General features: G+C 30.2%; 1 pseudogene across 1 annotated transcript in view; it reads left to right on the top strand.

Moving 5' to 3' along the window:
• LOC107438784 (uncharacterized) overlaps window positions 1-19,476 on the top strand; it is a 56,263-nt pseudogene that overhangs the window by 28,725 nt on the left and 8,062 nt on the right. The window contains exons 3-4 of the transcript XR_015432673.1: window positions 4,168-4,701; window positions 10,690-10,838. The product of XR_015432673.1 is annotated as an uncharacterized LOC107438784 (transcript). The remainder of the gene's footprint in view (window positions 1-4,167; window positions 4,702-10,689; window positions 10,839-19,476) is intronic.

Here is a 19,476-nt window from a genome sequence, read left to right as displayed (position 1 = left end):
TGTTCAAAAATGCAAGAAAGGTTTATTTTATGCAGGTACATTTGTTAGTTCTTTTGCATGTTTATTGAAATAATTTATCTTTAACTATTAAAGTATATCATTGCAGGTTTACATTGCTGGAGAAACTATGAAACTTTTTTAACCGTCTTCTTTTAATCTTTCACATGGTAAAGGAATATGTAAAAAATAGTTTAAGATACGAATGAAGAAAATAAACGAGTTAATAAATCAACGAATTAGTTAATCAAAAAACTAAAGAATCGGTGCTTTATTAAATCAGTGAAGAAAAAAATCAGTTAATAAACTGAACAATCAATGTTCAAATATGTGAATTGATAAAGTAGTTGATAGGCAAATGATTAAATGGTTGAATCAAAAAATGGATTAATTAGTGAAAAGTCGAGTAAGTGAATGAATGAATAAGTTTGAAAACAAATAAAATCCATGATATTATAAATCTGTAACATTGGTATATACAATATAGCATATATTTAATTAAAAAAAGTCAAAAATCTAAGCTTTTTTTTCATTAATAATTAAGTTTAAATAAATTAAATTGAAAATTCAATTAAAAAACTTTTAAAACTTTTACTGAGTGTACTTTTCAAAAAGCTTTCTTTTTGTTTTATTATAAATATTTTAATTCCTCATAAAGCATCTTTTTAATAAATATAAATATTTATAAGGTATAAGAAATAATACTAATTTATTTATTTTTATATAGTTTTGCATTTTTTATACATAAAGTTCTTTTCAATCTAAAAATTATTACTTTAATGAGCACAATTCATTTTGACTAAATCAACTGCTGAGCATCTCAGTTGAGCATCACAAAGAAAGTTGCTGAGCATCACAGCTAATCAACAGTAAATGTCATATTTAATCATTTTTAACTTTATTCTTTTTTAAAAGTAATGTCGTAGCTATAAAATGTTTCTAAGTTTCTCGAACTAGCAAAATACGACTTCGTAAAATTGCAAGACTTGTGAAAATATTTAAAAACATTAAATCTAAATTATGGAAGTAAAGCAAATGAGCAAAATGAAAGGTTCGAAATAAAATAAATTTTTTGACAAAATATTATGTTCCCTGAAATCAGGCACTGCATAATGCAATTGCGCTAAAATAACTTTCACTTCGAAAAGTTTTGTGTTACATAAACTTAGGAATAAAATGTGTTATACTCATTACATCAAAAATTATGATAAATTTTTCAATACTGAGTTAAAAACAGTTCCTTAGAAAGTTTAAAAAGTGAAGTATGGAAATGCATAAAAACGAATTATTCAAATTTGCTCATCTACTAACTATTCAAAAAATTGAAAACAATTTGTGCCTTAAAGTAAAAATTTTAATTACACGTCAATTTTTTTTATTATGAAGTTAAATATAAAATTTGTAGACAGCAAAGAAAATTATCAAAGAGAATCTTTTGTTCTGGCTTTTAAAACAATGAACACTGCTTAAAATTTTTAATAACGACGAACTTTTATTAAGAAAGAATAACAATTAATATGTCAAAACATTTTCTTTCGACCATTCCATTAGGTATGCAAATGCATAGAAAAAAACAACATCATTTAAATGCATTTCAATTCCAAACTCTAACTTTTGTTGAATCTTTACAAAATATTTAATGAACTAATTTTTGCGTACATTGAATTTTTTTAACTATCAAAAAATTGTTAAGGATTTTATCCATTAACTAACATTCTGAAATTTTTTTTATTTCTGTTCTTTTACAATAAGTTTAGACAGTATATTATTTAAAGAAGAAAATACACATTTTAGTAAATTTATAGTTGAATTAATTTTTAAGGATATTAAACTTTACTATATGGAAATGTGGTAAGTTTTTGGGAAAAATATATATTTGTTTTCATTTTAAGCAATCTTTTGTCGCGTATGTATTTATTACATTACGTAATATTTTTAGCAAGTATGACATATATGATGGTTTTACACTGAGCGGAAAATTTAAAATTTTTGTAACCATTTTTAAACTATTATAAACTAAGCTTACTTTTAATGTTTTTTTTTACCTTCTCCGGAAATTTTTTCAATAAACATATAACTATTTAAACTTCAAACAGCCGAGGTTTTTAAAATTGTATTATAAAAACTGTTAAGCCTGAAAAATTTTCTCTTATGTCTGTTTATGCCACATCAACAATTTCATAATAGTTTATTTTGACGTAGAAGATTTTGTCTTTCTTTATGCGTAAATATCTTTTACCCCTTAAAACAAACATTACTTTATGATAGAATTTTAATAATGGATCGTGTAATAATGAAAACACACACGCATTTTTATTGGAGATACGATATGAATTATAACACTCCTAATTTCAGCAAGAAAAATTATAATCAATTCATGAATGGTAACAAATTACTTTTCCACTTGTTTAATTTTGTGGTGCATGCAATAAAGAGAATTGCAGTTTAAATGTAGTTTGTGTGTTAAATAAATTTTAAATTTCTTAAATTTGATATCACTGTGGAACGAAATTTTTGTAACATTTACACAAATGCTTGATCTCGTCCTATTCGGTTGTGGGGGATTTCGAATCTGGAATTAGTTTTGCTACTAAAGCTACAGATTTTTTAAATATAAAAATGACATTTTTAGTCTATATTTTGTCTAAATGCACAGGTTTAAAAATGGTATATATAACGGGAAGTGCGTAAAAATGTTGAGGCATATTTCTAGGGGAGTTAGGAAATATCATCTGCATGTAAATAGCTACAGAATCCATTCCCGGAAATTTTCTCTCACGCAACACATGGGGAGTTTCCCTATTATGACCTGCTTAGAAGCACACGAAAAAACAATTCATAATAGGGAAGCGCATTTAGCGGCATATGACGACCTTTTCAGGGATAAGTTTCCTTGCAATTTTAATCCTGATGATGTGCAATAACTGCCAAAGAAGTTTGCCTCAAAATGTACTTTTAAACTCGTATATTTCGACAAGAAATAGACTGAAAATGGCATGTAAAAAAACTGTAGCACGGGGAAAGAAATCGATTGCAGATTTTAAAATCTTGACGTGAAAATATCCAAGATTCGTTAAAAAGTCTCAAACAACAGAAAAAAATTGTTCTCAAGTGTAATCTTTGATATTTAAGTAGATTAATTTAAATTAGCAACACTAGGCAAATAAAAATGCTCTTTTTAGCTCAAGGCACATATACTGTCAGTTTCATAATTACGCCACTTAATATGTTTCAAAGAATCAATAAAAACGAAAAAAATAAAACATAGGAATATGGCGTCACAAACGCTTAAGCAAAGTCACCTTAGGAAGTTTCATATTATATGTAATACGAAAGAATATATTAAATATTTTATTTCTATTGAATTTATACACATGTGATGCATTAAAGACCGTTCCTACAACGGGTTATGCTTAATGCTTTAGACAGCTTGTTGCGGATACAAAATATGACCAAGATAAGATGCGTCATCTCTTACAGCGCCGTTGGAACACTTGTCTCCCGGATAAAGTTTGCGATCTCACATTCTTAAGTGATTTTTTGTTAAAAATTTCTTGGTTTCACAATGTTTTCAAATTCAATCTTCATTGAGATTAGTACTAGCAAAGGAAAAATTAAAATTTCTTATTTAAAAATGAATTAAAAAAGGCGAATACATCACAGTTCTGCCTGGCAAATAAACCTGGTTACTGAAGATTTTTATATTTTCTTCATTCCTTCTGATCTCAATAATAATAGGCCTAAGTTTTATATATTTTTTTCTCATTCCGATATTAACTCGTGTTCAACATTGTTAAAAAGTTTTATTTCATTGTTTAAAGAACTCGAAGAAATCATCTTAATGGTAGTTCAGTTATAAATCTCCAGATGCGACTTGAAGCCCACCCAGCTTCAGATTGATGGGCACCAACTTGCATGGAAGTAAAGGCGGCTTGTGCGCAGGGCTGACCTCATTGACACAATCATGCCGTTGGTCATGAAATTATGGAGCATTATCCTCCATGACCCCCTTGCCCCACAAAGGGGCTGTTGCGGAAATGTTTTTTTTTACTTTAGTTGAGTTATAAAGTTAAGAATATACTTGTATAATCTTAAACAAGTTGTTTTTATATCTATTCAAGTTCTTGCGTATTTTAATATACTTATCATTTTATTTTGGATTTATTACAGATATTATCAAAATTTTTTCAACCATGCAAGAATTTTTCTTTCACCATCCAGAACGGCAAAATACTTTTCCTTCCCTCGAGGTTTCTTTTCGAACGTTGGGAATGTCGAGAACTTTTACCTCTTTGTGTCAAACGCTACATTTGATTATCTATTTGAACCGACTCCATTGACGTCAGCATTTCAAAATGTCAGCTTTTCGAAGTCAGCTGTGGTTAGAATATCAGATGCAAAAGTAAATCTAGGGTGGAATTGGGCACCCTTATCACAAATAAAATCGACTATCCCCGATGTTGTTGCATTTATTGAGATAGATGGCTGTGGACTGAATCGCTTATCTTCGGATTTTACCCAGATCCTAGATAGAAAAATAAGAGATATTATTATCCACAACAGTGACCTGCAGATGGTAGGAAGTGGTGCATTCTCGAACTTCGAACACTTGACACATTTTCGAGTACCAAGGAATAAAATAACAACCATTAAAAGAACTGATTTACCACCGAATCCTCTAAGCTTATTGGAAATAGATCTCAGGTATGTATGATGATATATTGTAGAAAAAATTGGTTTTATAATGAAAAGAATCGGCACTTTGAGTATCTGAACTTTTTACTGCTAACTGAATATTTATTGTAAAATTTTGTGGGGGAAAAATACGAGCACACAATAATCTCAAGAATATAAAAATCTTACTCAATAACCATCTAGAGTTAAAAACCAGAGAGCCTGCTTATTAAGCTAATGTACTAATCTATGCACCTTTATGCAGAGAGGATAGTTGCAATTCAGATAAATTATGTTGGAAACTGAACATGACATCATAGTGGACGAAAGGAATGCTACAATGGCCCTGTTCACCTGTGTAAAAGATTTTAGAAATTGAACTGCACTGCAGAGACTATTATATACAGGGCAATTTACCTTTGAAGATTCTGTTTGCAAATCAGCTAACTGAATCTTCAAAGATAAAAAACAATCAGATGAAAAAAAACTAATTATTCTTCATTTTGATTGGTTGGAATATGTTTGTTGCTTTATATAGTGTGGTTCCATTAACATCTGAGTGTCTATTGGGCTAAAATTAGACTATTCCCGAGATTTCGCTTTTCCTATTCCCTAGACTTTATACAAAAGAAAATTTTTTTGCTTAATTTTATATTTTATATTATAACTTGAACACGTCACTTGAACAGTCGATCTAATTCTGAGTTTACGATTTTCAATGTTCCAACCTTGTAATTTTGAACCCAACCAACAGAAGACAAGAGAACTCCTGGATCAAACATTGGGACAATCTAGCCTTCTTGGAGGACTTCGTGATGAAACTAACCCACACTTGCGTTGTATCTAAAGAAAACCACGAAAACTGGAATTGAATGATTTTTATCTGTTATTCAGGGATTTTAACTCATAGTCATAATTCATTAATTTTAGCGAAAAAAACAAAAGTGGTGTACAAAAGTAGTGGTTGTTGAAAAAATTTATTATCAATTTCTAAGAAAGTTTGAAAAATTAGACTTTAAAATAATGCATTTAACGGTTTTCCCCCCGTTGTTTTTAGTTTTTCGGTAGATCACTGATTTTAGTGGAATTCAATTTCATTCAAATAATACTGTTGAAGGAGGATATCATATTTACATAAAAAAATGAAGAAAAAAATAGCTTAAAATGTTCACCGCTTCTTTTTTTAATTACCACCTTTAATACTAAGCCTTTGTACTAAGGACTGAATAGTACTGAGTTTTTAATTTATCAAATATTACCTATCCATACCGGAAAATAATAATCACAAATAAAAACAAAAAGCAATCTTACGAAGTTTCGAGTAGAATATTTAAACCGGTATAGCCCTAAAATATAACAACTTTCTAAACATCCGAAATTTCAAACTATTTTCAAGAAAATAACTCAACAAATTTCAGATATTATTTTACCAATCATGTATCGGAGCATCACCTTTAACTTGTAATAGCTTCCATACATATTTTTATAAAATCTATTTATACACGTCGTTTTATCTCATTATTAGATTTAAGAATTTTCCAGAAATTTCAAAAATAGACCCGCTATCTTTGAGAGTAATTTATTTGGGAAGAATTTTTGGCGCAGAAAACATCAATGACACATACAGTCATATTCCGATGGAATAATGAACTGTTCAGGCTGTATAGAGAGGCAAATATTATCAACGGCCTAAAATTAATTCGCATCGCAGAACAGATTGTTGCGAATTGTTGGCAGTATAAACTTCTCTTCTTTAACATCCTGAGTCTACAATTTTAAGTCGATGGGCAACCAAATAAATGGACTAAGGTTATTGGATTGCATTGATAAGAACTTTAAAACCCTGAGAGAGGCAAACTAGAACACCTTGATGAAGAAGAAAATTAAATGCATAAAGAATCTAAAGTAGGCTTTGGCTCATATAAGAATGTCATGTCCAAAAAAAGAGAGATTATACTTTTTTCATTTTATTTTATTTAACTTCCTTTATTAAACAGCCGATGCAATTCTAAGTTTATGACTATCAATATTTAACTCAGTATCCTTGTGATTTTAAATACATCCCTGAAAAAAAAGGGAACTCCTGGATCAAGCAGTGGGACAAACAAACCTTCGTGAAGCAATTTCTGACTGAATTAACCTAAATTTGAGTTACATGGTTGGGAAAACTACGAAAATATCCTCCGGTTAGCCTGATAGAAAGGGGATTTTAACCCATGAGAATATTCTATCACTGAGAATATTTTACGTTAGCCCTATGGGAGCAGAATTCGTTTCGAATCTGGGTCACCTCATTGTGGGGCGAACTCTCTATTCAGTGAGAAACTGCGGCTCTTATACTTTTTCTAAAAAGCTTAAAGCTCATAAATAGATTAGTCAAAACCAAATATGTAGAAGTCTATGAAAAAAAAATTCCCATTCTAATATGTAAATGGCCTTAAGTTATGAGTAAGAACAGAAAACTTTAAAGCATGTTTCCAATTGTATAGAAAAATAAATGTTACATACTTTAGTTATTAACACGCGCTATTTTGAGATTAATTAGTTTCTAAACTAACAATAATGAATCTGTATTCCTGACATGGCCCTTGTTTTGGAAAATTTAAATGGTTTTAATTTTTTGCATGTTTTTTTTTCTTTTTTTAAAAGAGAAAATCAGTAAAATTCTCTCAATCTTTTTCCAATCAGAATGTAGTATATTTTCCAGTTTGTTTGAATCGGAAAACAAGCTAAGGCAAATAATTTGAAACTATTTATTTTGTTGAAAGACACTTTAAACTCAAAAGATGGATCACTGTAAACTCTTTTCATTTTTAACACAGGTTTATATGAAAACAAACTATATTTACTTTAATGTTTTTCGGTATTAAAATATTCTCGTTTCAAAATAAGTTTCTGAGAAATGTTATGAACTATTTCGTTTTGAATTAAAATATTCTATTTTTCTCTCTCTCTTTGATGCATAGAAACAAGATTTCAAAGTTTCTAAACCGATAACACGTGTATTTTTGTTTGCTTTTTATTCTACTAAACCTAAAAAGAATTTAATTAATGTTTTTTCAGTTTAAAGCTTTTTTAGATCAAAGAGGTATAGTGGGCAGAATAAAAAAAGAACACCATATATATTCACCTTTTGATCTCACCTTTCATCTTTTCATCTAAAAAAATCGGAATTTCACATACTAGGATGTGATCTTGCTTTATATGGGTTAACTGATTTCTACAGACGATATTTTATGTGACAATATCAGAAAGAAAACGTTCTTATTGAATAAACATATATTTTCCTAATGGATTTGAATACTTGATACTTCCTTCTTCCTTAGATTATGGTTCAGTTTTCCAACCCACTTTTCCGTGTATATTAGGCTTTATCATATTTTTAAAATGTTCCCTCCAATTAATAATGTACAGTGCGCAAAAAAAAAAAAAAAAGAGAACACTTTACTAACTTTTGATCCAATTGTCATATTTTAAATAACAAATATGATCTAAATGGTTGAAGGGTCTAATCTTAAATATGCTGATAATTAGTGCATGCGATGTTTAAAATGAAATTAAACACTAAAAATGTTCTTTTCCTAAACAAACCATTCCTCTGAAAATATGATCCCAATAGTTTAGGTAGAAAAGTGGCTGAACTGAATTAGAAAACACTCAGTTCTGAAACTATTCTTTCAATTCATTTGGATGTTATTGGGTTTAACGTAAAAAATGCATAAAAATTCTACCTCACTTGTCTATATAGCAATATTTGAAGCGCAAATATATATAAATAGAAATTTTTATTTAAAAAAAAAAAATTATTGGGTTAATTCTATTGTCATTGTTTTGGTCTATATATTCGATGTATGTGATTTTGATTATGTAAAGCAATACATAAAAAACAATACTTCATTTTTTTCGATAACATTGCGAAATACGTTAATAAGCATATATTAAAATGTATATCGACTATACATAAAATTATGATGACTTCTGAACTTTTAGTCTTACTGACTTGGGAATGGTTTCATTAGGTTCAACACCGACAAATACCTCATTTGTCAAGATAGCAATCTTTAAATCATGTTCATACCATTTATAAATAATAGAACATTCTTATATTAACAAAATGTTATTCTTATGTTATAGAGTGCGTAAATTTTTTCTCCCAGAAATACTGATATTGTTCAGAATTCTTAAGACAGACTGCGTGCAGGTTTATATCTAATAGTAATGTATTCCTTGCTCCGTATTACAGCACATGATTTTGACTGACGGTGGACATTCAGAAAATATCTTACTGAGAATTTTCCTTGATTGAAAGATTCCGAAAACTTGTGATGTGATTCTCAATATTTTTTTAATACTTACTGCTTGCAGCGCCATCTATCCAAACAAATATGAACTGAAAACAGAAACTATATGAGAAAAAAATATGTCTTGTCTCAAAAAATCGCTAAGTACGAAATATTAAAACGAAGTATTGTTTCATTTAACTTTAACCATTTTTCTGATGGAATTCTATTTTATTTTATATCCGTCGTTGAACAAGTTGGCCCGATTTTGAGTGTGCGTCTACCAATGTTCAACTCCGTAGTCTTGTAATTTTGAACCCAATCTAGAAGAAAAGCTACCTTCTTCTGGATTAGATTCACCCTTGATCAAGTATTGGGATAAATTTGTCTTCGTGGAGTACTTTTTGATGGAACGAACCCACATTTGTGGAACAAGAAGAAATCCACGAAAAATTTTCGAGATTAGTTCGACGGTAAGGGGATTCTAACCTATGATCTTCCAACCACTGGGGGTATTTTACGTTAAAGCTGCTGTCAGTGTAAGACGGGAGCAGATTTCGTATCTACCAACCAACACTGGGATTCGAACCTGGCACACCTCATTATGAGGCGAGCACTCTATCTCTCGAGCCATGAAGGAATTTAAAAAAAAACATCAGCTTAATTCAGGACACTCTGTATGAACAGAAAACTAAACTAATTACAAAATCGTAAAATTGTAAGACTCAGACAGCTAATCCCAGCCGTCCGAACGAGATTTTACATAAAAAAGGCGTTAAAAGATAAACAGTTTAATGTGGCCCCCAGATTAAAATCAGCATTTAAGAATAAAAAAATTTCCAGTTGCGGTGTTACAAGCGCAAATACTTAATGCAGCATGTATACTTAAGGCAACAATTTGAATCCATCACAACATTAACTAAACATTATAATAAATACTACATTTTGTTTACTCTATGAGTGAGATCTGACCGCTTTTTGTATATATTGCTTTAGTGGTCATTTTATTGAGGAAAGTGAGTCATCATTCTCCATATTATATGATGTAATTCTTACATATATAATAATAACTTATTTAATATACGTTATTATGTAATATAATATTTTTTCCATACGGTCAACTTACAAAGGGGTTTAGGTTAGCTCTGAAATTTTTTTTGCCAATTTATACTTATCATAACAGCATAGGAAATTTCCTAGAAATTTTTACCGGTCGGGCAATTTATGAAGGGTTTAGAATAGCATTTAACAAACTCTTAGATAATCTTGGCATATTTTTTTTTCCAATGGCAGGCACTGAATTTGAGTCTTTGCCTATACTATGTCAGAATTGTTGATCATTTCACGTTACCCAGTGGGCACCTGTGAACCAAAGTCACGGAGGCGAGCAACATTGCCCACGCCACACTGCCCCAAACCCGTTTATAGGGTGGGCCACATTCACACATCATACATACAACAGAGGACAGCACAAAGAGAGAGAGAAACATCCATGCCCAGAGCGGGATTCGAACCCGCAGCCTATGGCTTCACAGTCAGGCACGCTAACCGCTCGGTCATCTGGCCGGCAAACTTGACATATTTCAGTGGTTAACTTTCAAGATAGTGAGGTGGCCTTAGGTCGCTGTAGATCAATTTAAAAGTTCGGTCCAATTTGACATGTTTCACTTTTGTTGAGTTTCCCTAATTATATCAGGCACGTTAGTTTAATTGATATGTTTTATGTTTTATTTTTCAGTGACAATCGAATCAGTTTCTTGGAAGTAAATTTGTTTACAGAAATGCCTTCTCTTCAGATCGTTGCATTATCCGGAAATCCTTTAAGTGTCATTTTAGAAGAAGCGTTTCAGGCAGTGATTGGAAAAGTTTACTTACCTGGATTAGCAAGTAAGAGCTTTTGCATCGCCCGAAGCAAGGGCGACTTTACTTAGAAACAGATCGTTTTATTTTATTTTATAACAAGCTTTGAACAGCCAACCCAATTCTGAGTTTGCAACTACCAATCATCAACTCCGTAGCTTTGTATTTTTGAGCTTAACCCAGATAACAAGGGAATTCCTGGATCAAGCACTGGGAGAAACTAGCCTTCGTGGAGGACTTTTTTTGCTGGAACTAACATGCATTTGCGTTACATGGAGAAAAAAGCACGAAAACCTCCCATGATTAGCCCTGCGGCAAGGAGACTCTAACTTAAGATCCATCTACCACTGGGGATATTTTACGTCAACACTGTGGTCGATTTGAGCTGGGTGCAGAATTCAAAGCGACCAGCCATCGCTGAGATTTGAACCTGGAGGTGAGGGCTCTGTTCCCTGAGACACCACGGTTTTTGAAACAAATTGCTATGGTTTCAGTTGATATTAAAGTCAATTAAGACTATATAAGTTTATTTTCTTTCTAAAATAGCAGTTGATATGCGGTATTTGTCACGGTATTTGTCAGAAAGCTTAAGGTACCGGACAGGTTTCGACACATTATTTTTTAAAAGGCTCAATTAAAGCTTTAATTTTATGTTTAGCAAGAAGGAGTTTAAAATTATAATTTTTAAAAATTTTTATAAATGTTTTGAAAATAAGGGAGTTTGAAAACTACAAAAGTGTTATGTCATGCTAACAGCTCTAGAACAAATTATAATGCATAAATTTCAAATTTTTTTTTCTTGATCAATAATGTGATTACCTGCGTTTTAAACTACAAATCATAAAAAAAAATTTAAAAAAAAAAAAAAAAACCAATAAAATAGAGCTAAATTTGTTGTTCAATATCGAATTTTTAAAGAAAAATTCTAAATATTCTAACTTAAAGCTTGATAAAAATGACAAACTCCAACTTAGACATTAGCTTTTAGTTCAAAACATTCCTAACATTATACAAAATTTACAATCAAAATTTCGAAGAATTCTATAATAAACTTTTTTGTGATGCGTATTAGCGTAAAGAAATTTTTCTCAAAAACAACGTTCTTTAGAAAATGCATTGAAAATGCAAAAAAATTCTGAAAATAAGAAAAAGAATAATTCGAAAATTAATTTCTGAAAATGAATTTCATTTGCATTAACTTTATAATTTATTCCAATGAATAAAAGTTTTAGTAACACCAAAGCAGGAAAAAAAAACATATTAGTTGCGTTTTCGTGAGTTCACTTCCGTTTGGCTTCTTATGAGAGCATATGAAAAAAAAAAACTGTCACTTAATTTCTAAAAATCGTAGTAAAATTTTTTAAATGCTTTTGGAAAGCTAAATCACTAAAGTTTAAATGTAATAAAATAAAAAAAATCGAAATTTTCATCGAAAATTTTTATTTTCATACTCTTGTATACCTTAACAAAAATTGGATAATAACAGATATTTATTAAAAATTTAATGCACATTTTCCGTTAACGCAGCATTTGGATTAAATATAACATAACTCAAAAGGCTATCTATATATATATTTCTCTTACACGGCACCAAAAAAAAGCCTCATTACAACTTCCCGAATGGCAACGTTAGATAATTGACCAATGATTGCTGCTAAAAATGTCACATGGCAAATGTCACATGAGGTGGCTCAACATATAGCGCTTTTAAAAACGGAAAAAATAACCAGAGTGAGCATTATCAGGTTGTTCAATTCAGATTCATGCCCTAAAAACATGATAATATTTAATTTAAACTCAATTAGGAATTCATTAATTAATTGAATTGAGAATGCTTTAAAAGGCCGCTGTTGAATTGATATTTTTCTACTGGGAGCTACCTAAACGTCTTAAAAACGTCTAAGTGTTTGTATTGAATGCATTGAATTTTTTTTATATTTCGCGTTTATTTATGCATTGAATTTTCACGCTTTAAAATGCAGAATATTAGTGAAGCTGCTAGGGCTTTTAAACGTAATGAAACGTGTTCGAAGAGCCCAAGAAAATGTTGAGGAATGTTATGGAAGACATAGATTGCAGAGATCAAGTGCAATATTAAGTATTGGCAGTAGTCAAGGGGAAGTGCCAATATCAAAACTCCCCGATTAGAAATGCAGCATGGCGACCTCCACATGGTATTTCTCGGGTAATGCTAACGGCCATGCATTTTAATTTATTGTATGTAAGACATCCTTATTTTGTTCTAAAATGTTAAGTACTTTATCACAAATGTTAATTAATATAGAAATTGATTTTAATAATGCTGATCACCAAAAAATATTTCATTTGGCGATAAAACAAATTTTTGCGTTCTTGAAAATGAAAGACTTTTTGAGGGTTATTATCTCACAAGGAAAAGTTAGGGTTTAAAGTTTATATTTTTAAATAATAAATTTTTTTTCTAAAACTTTCAGAATTTCTAGCATTAACTAATTTATTATACACATTTAGTTGAATTTAGGTGAGTAACTGCAATATTTGATAATTTATTTCGCTAATATGTTTCTCATTTAGCTAACGTTTTGATTTTTTCACCATGTACAATCTAAATAGCTAATCTACTTTTTTAAAAGCCAATAAGAACATTGATAGAATTCTTCTACATAAGTACAATGCTATGTCTTTGATGATAAAATACTATGTCTTTGATGATAATATACTATGTCTTTGTGCTAGAACATTGTGTTCATTGGCGAGCGAGCGCAGCGAGCCATGGTTCACGGCGTGAAGCACATAGGATTGCGTAGCAATTCTCGGGGGTCGGAGAGCGTTAGCGAGCAGGGGGCGGAGCCTCTTAGTTGTATTGAAACGAGTAAAATAGGAACATATAAAACGGAGTGAAGTTAATGACAAAGGATTAGAAAAGATTTAGTGAAAGTTGGTAAACAATTATGGGCTTAATGTATTGTGTCATGAGGGAATTTGTTGAAATGTTAAAATGGGATTAGAAGTACATCAAATAAGTTTAAATCTACAAAAGTAAAATTTATAAGAGTCCGAGGATTTGCTAGATTATATGAAATTTCAAGAAGTCAGTCACTTAAATTATTTCATCAAAAATGAAACGTACTTAGCTTAGTAATTGCTTAGTGTTTGTTGTTTTATGACTCGTTGCAAATGTCGTCGTCACCTTGTTATACACAAGGCTAATTGCAGAAGTGTCCAGCATTTTCTAATCTACCTTATCTTTTTAGGCTTATTACTATAAGCCTATATGCCTTTGGGAATGGAATTAGGAGGTGGAAGTATTACTCAATCAATTACTTTTGGGAATGGAATTAGGAAATGGATGTATTACTCAATCATAACGAAACTGCTTAGACTTATTGCAATAAACCTTCATTATGACTTTTCATATAAAGTCTTCACTAGTCTGAAACTATTGTACCTGTCTGAAATAAATCAGGCTAATTGAGCAATGAATGACATGTATTTTCTAATCAGTATGTGTGTTCTCTCAGCAATTAACCTAAAATTGTCAGACTGACTTGAAAATGCAGAATCATCCTAGGGCATAACAATAATACGATGGTTTCTTACGAAGAGTCGGAAAATTCAAATAGCTTATGAGAGCCGCGGTGGCTCAGGAGATGCAGCATTAGCACACCAATCACGTGACCCAGGTTTGGATACCTGCTGTGGGTGATTGGTATGAATGCTGTTCCCTGTTCACACCGATGACAGTGCTGACGTAACTTATCCTCAGTGGTAGTAGGATCACGGGTTTGAATCCCTTCGCCGTCAGGTTAACCGTGGAAGGTTTCAGCGGTTTTCATCCCCACTCAACGCAAACGAGGGTTAGTAACATAAACAATTCCGCTTCGAAAACTAGTTTCTCCCAATGCTTGATCAAAGAGTTCACTTGTCTTCTGGGTTGGGTTCGAAATTACAATGCTACGGAGTTGGACAGTTATAGCCGTCAACTAAGAATTGGGACGGCTGTTCAATGTCTGTTATAAAATAAAATAAGATATAAATAAGCTTAAGAAATATATATTTTAATGATGAACTTAAAAAAAGAAAATCCAAACAATTATCAAAAGAAAGGGCAATATAAAAACAAATTATATTTTTTTGAAAATATTGGTAACATATTTTATAGATATTTTGCATTGCGCAAAAAAATTATCACCCAATATAATTTTTGTACTTTATGTATTATACATATGTATTGATTTTTGATCCTTGAAACCGCAATCAGGAAACTGTGTCCCTAATCAGAAAAGTGGATGAAAGTTTATTGCTCTTAAGGTTGATTTCACTTTGAGTTTGTGGTCATATCTTTAAAACCAATTAAGCAATTTTAAAAACCTTTATACTCACTGACAAAACCAGTTTACTCACAGATAATTTCATAAATTTTTTTTTTAATAATCATTTATTATTTTTTATTATTTAATTTAAAAGTGGACGTTAAATTTTGAATTATGAGGCATAAATTATTTTATGCCATGTTAATCTACGTATACATGCCATTAAGTACTACGTACTATTGAGAAATCTAAACTTTCACTTGTTTTTTAATAGAAGCCGTAAAAATTAAAATTTATTATTTTTAAAAAGTAAACTGGCGGCAGTGAAATAAATATTTAAATGGAACAATTAATACCAAATTATGACAGACTTACAGGGAAGTTGACTTACGCACATGTGGCAAAAATTTCATTCATGATTTTTTCGTTGTTTCGATTCGAACTCGTTTTTCTTTATTTTCTTTTTTTAAACACTTAAAATATAATATATTTAATTTATTAATGTTTCTCTTAAAATCATCTGCTAATTTTTACTTAATTTAGTAAAGAGATTTGAATGAAGTAATATATTTAGTGAACGCCAAGTTTCTAAAAACATGTTTCATGTTTTATTCATCAGCGTTTTTTTAAAATTTTATTGTGTCGCTTTTTCATTCCTCAGTAAATTCAATTTCAGTAATGTGCTTTGGTATGTATACATTTGGAATAATATATTTATCAATTATTCATAATATATATTTAATAACTAAACAATAAAACCTTAATTAAAGATATTAATTTTGTAAAAAGTATCCTTATATACTCATGAATCAAACTCTTGTAATATCAGCAATGATTATATGAAAAGATTTTTTAATGTTTTGAGTGTAATGTTTTACAAATAGTATGGAGTAGCCGATCCTGATAAACTGTCGAATGCGTGGCTAAAATTTTTAAACGTCTTAAGATATTTCAGTATTTCATATATCATCCTAAGCGTCTTGATTTTAAAATTAAATTTTTAATTATCTGGTCACGCGTGTTTCGTAGAACTATTTGACCAATTACTTCATTATATGTCCCTGCTCTTTATGCTTCTACGAAGATTTTTATTCTATTTTGTTTAATCTATTTTCTGACAACCTTTTTTTATTTTCTCGCACGAAATTTTTTTGATTATTTTGAAAATAAAATCTACGTAGATTTGATATACGTAATAAAAAATTAGCGTTCTTTTAACGAGAGAATTACTTATCGTCATACTTTTACAGACATTATAAATGCAATTTTTTTAGACTTTTGTCATAAGGAGACAAGAGAGCTAATGCTCCGAGGAGCAGTTTTTTGTTTAAACTTTACTCCTTTTTTTTCTTCTTCCTATTCCATTATTTTTATTTGTATTCCATTATTTTTGCTTGTTTGTTTTAGCGGCATCAATGATAAAGAAAAGCTTTGGAAGCCCCATTTACCATTCTACTATGAATGTATTAAAGGGTATAGCTTGAATAATTTAAAGCAACTAAGAAAAAATAAATAAAATGTGTAACAAATAAACCATCGAAATGCACCTAAAGTATACGCGAAAATGAAATGTATCTAGAGTAAATTTTGAGAATCTATTTTCAATTAACTATTAATGAATAAGGCTTTTCGAGCTATCACAAAATGTTGAATGAAAAAGTTTTAGCTTTTATTTCATTCTTATTTATTCTCTTAACTTCATTGCTTTGCAACGGAGAAAAACAGGGTATTGTTTTTTCTTGTCAATTTAGCAAGATTACGGTTATCTTAAATTACTAAACTTGCTGCGGTGATATTGTTTGGTCGTTTCTTGTGACAATCGCTAAAAAACAATTATGATCCAATTTATCGAAATTTTGCTAACCCCCATATTTTAAGGATCAAGAATCCAAATGTGTACATGGAATTATATGTTTATTCAGAAAGTACGTTTTTGCGTCTTATTTTGAAACTTAATTGATAGTTAGCACTAACTAATTAATAAATTTAAAGTCACACCCTGGAACTATTAAGATTGAAATTTAGTACGTGAAAATCAGATCAATAGATGAAAGTTATTCACAGTAATATCTTTTTTTTATTGCGTGCCGTACATCATGAACAGTACGACGAAAAAAGAAAAAAGAAGAAAAAAAAAGCCGGACACGTTCTAAAAGCCGGATACGTCTTCACGTTCTAACCTCCATCTTAATGGTTCAAGAGGGTGACCTCGAATATGCTAATTAATTAGTGCAGACGATATTTTAAGTATTTACACTAAGCAGTAACATATTTGAGGTCACCCTCTCGACCTATTAAGATTGAGTCCTAGAGCGCGAAGATCTGATCATTAGATCAAAAGTTAATCAAGGTGGTTCGCTTTTCTTTTCCTTTCTTTTTTTCGCGCACTGTACATGGCATATGGTTTTCTTTCACTACTGTCTTAAAGTTTACTCTTTTTTTTAATTTTAAGCAAGGAATAAATCATTAGAAGCTACATATTCGTGTTAAGGTCAACAAATTAATATGAAGTTAGTTATTTAAAAACATATATATTATATTTGTATAAAAAATAACAAATATTTATTTTTGGAAATTTAATCAAGCTTTTTCTAAATTTTTTCCCCCCACAATACAAAAGATAATCTTTCACATAAGAAATATTTCACATACATGAGAAAGATTATATTTAATTCATATAAGAATAGTTTTTTGCAGAACACACCGAGTAGAAAATATAACTTTTTCACGTTTATTCGATCATGAAGGAATTTAAAATTACAATATTTTCTTATATTCTCAAAATGCTTATTTTCTTTTTTAAATGTTTTATCTTTCTCTTTGAAATACTTGAAATACGATTCCCAACAACTTGTTCTTCAGAATAAAACAACGCTGAAAAGAAATAGATAACAAAAGAGCTTTAGATTTAGTTTAAAGTTTCAAAAGTTCGTTTCTATTTCTAACATTTTTCATTTTTTTGATGTTGTTTTCAACAGCGACATCAGGCGGGACGACAATGATTAGAGGAAGCAATAAAGTGGACAAAAAACTGTTTAAAGAGTAATTTCTGAAAATTCAATAGTGAACAAAATGGTTTCTTACATAGTACGGTTAAAAACAATTCGTTTAAAAACAAAGTTGAAGGTAAAAAATGTGTATTACGCAATGAACTATTTTATTTGGATTGAAAAATCGAGTATTTGATCGCAATTCAATCAACGGCTTTTTATTATACTATAAAAGATTTTTTTTTAAGACTTTGGAGTAAAATTTTTCCAGTATTACAAATTATTACTAGATATTTTAAAATTTATGATTTTTCAGAATGTTTTTGTTTAAATGTTGGCATTTTTATAAAATACAAATCCTAAATTTTAAAAACTGTCTTAAAAACTCGCAATAATATAACGCGCACTACCCAAATCTTTTCAATTGCTATGATGTACAGTACCGCTCAAAAGTATCAGTAGTTGCAAAATAAATTTATTAAAAACAATTAAAGTACATAAGAGTAGAGATTTTAAGCTTCAAAATGAGCTAAAGCAGAAGCATTTTTGATAATTTTTAAAGAAGTTATGACACTTTGAATTTAGCCATTTTTTTATAAGTTTCTAGGTGTACTGATACTTTTGAGCGGTACTGTAGAGCTGTGGTGGCTCAGGGGATAGAGCGTTCGCCATCCAATGACGTAAAAATATCCTCAGTGGTAGACGGATCATGGGTTAGAGTCCCATTGTCGTCAGGCTAACCGTGGGAGGTCAACACACTTTCTCTATCATGTAACGCAAATGCCAATTAGTTCTACCAAAAAGTCCTCCACGAAGGCAAATTTCTCCAAATGGTTTATCCAGGAGTTCCTAGTCTTCTGGATTGGGTTAAAAACTACAAGGCTAAGGAGTTAAACATCTAGTCGTAAACCCTAAATTTGATTGGTTGTTCAACGACGGTTATAAAATAAAATTGCGATGTAATGATGTGCTATCAATTTATAAAGAGCCAATAAATCTCTGAAGAGAACTTTTCTACTTCGTCTTTGATATTTAGGTCAAATTTTTGATTATTGCATTCTTAATGTCTTTTTTTTTTATAACAAACTATTGATAACAGACTCGAATTGACTAACTTTTTGATTCGTCAGTTCTTTTTTTTTTAAAAAGAAAAATATTGAAAATGAAAGTATTATTAGAAAAGGAGAAATAACACTTGTTCACTTACAAAATGTCTATGAATTTTCCTCGAAAACTTAAAACAATAAAATCATTCAATTAGCTGTTATGGATGGATAATTTAATAGTGTACATTTGCTTGTATCCATATTCTCAAATGCTTATGCTTCACTGTTCCCCAGATTTTAAGAGGTCCGTATTTGTTTTTAGACTTTTTAGAGATTT

This window comes from Parasteatoda tepidariorum, chromosome 3 (genome assembly GCF_982258835.1).
Source record: "Parasteatoda tepidariorum strain Cologne lab strain chromosome 3, Ptep-v5.0, whole genome shotgun sequence".
Lineage (NCBI taxonomy): Eukaryota > Metazoa > Arthropoda > Arachnida > Araneae > Theridiidae > Parasteatoda > Parasteatoda tepidariorum.
The sequence above is the reverse complement of the archived record's forward strand: the minus strand, read 5'-3'. Positions and strand labels throughout refer to the sequence as shown.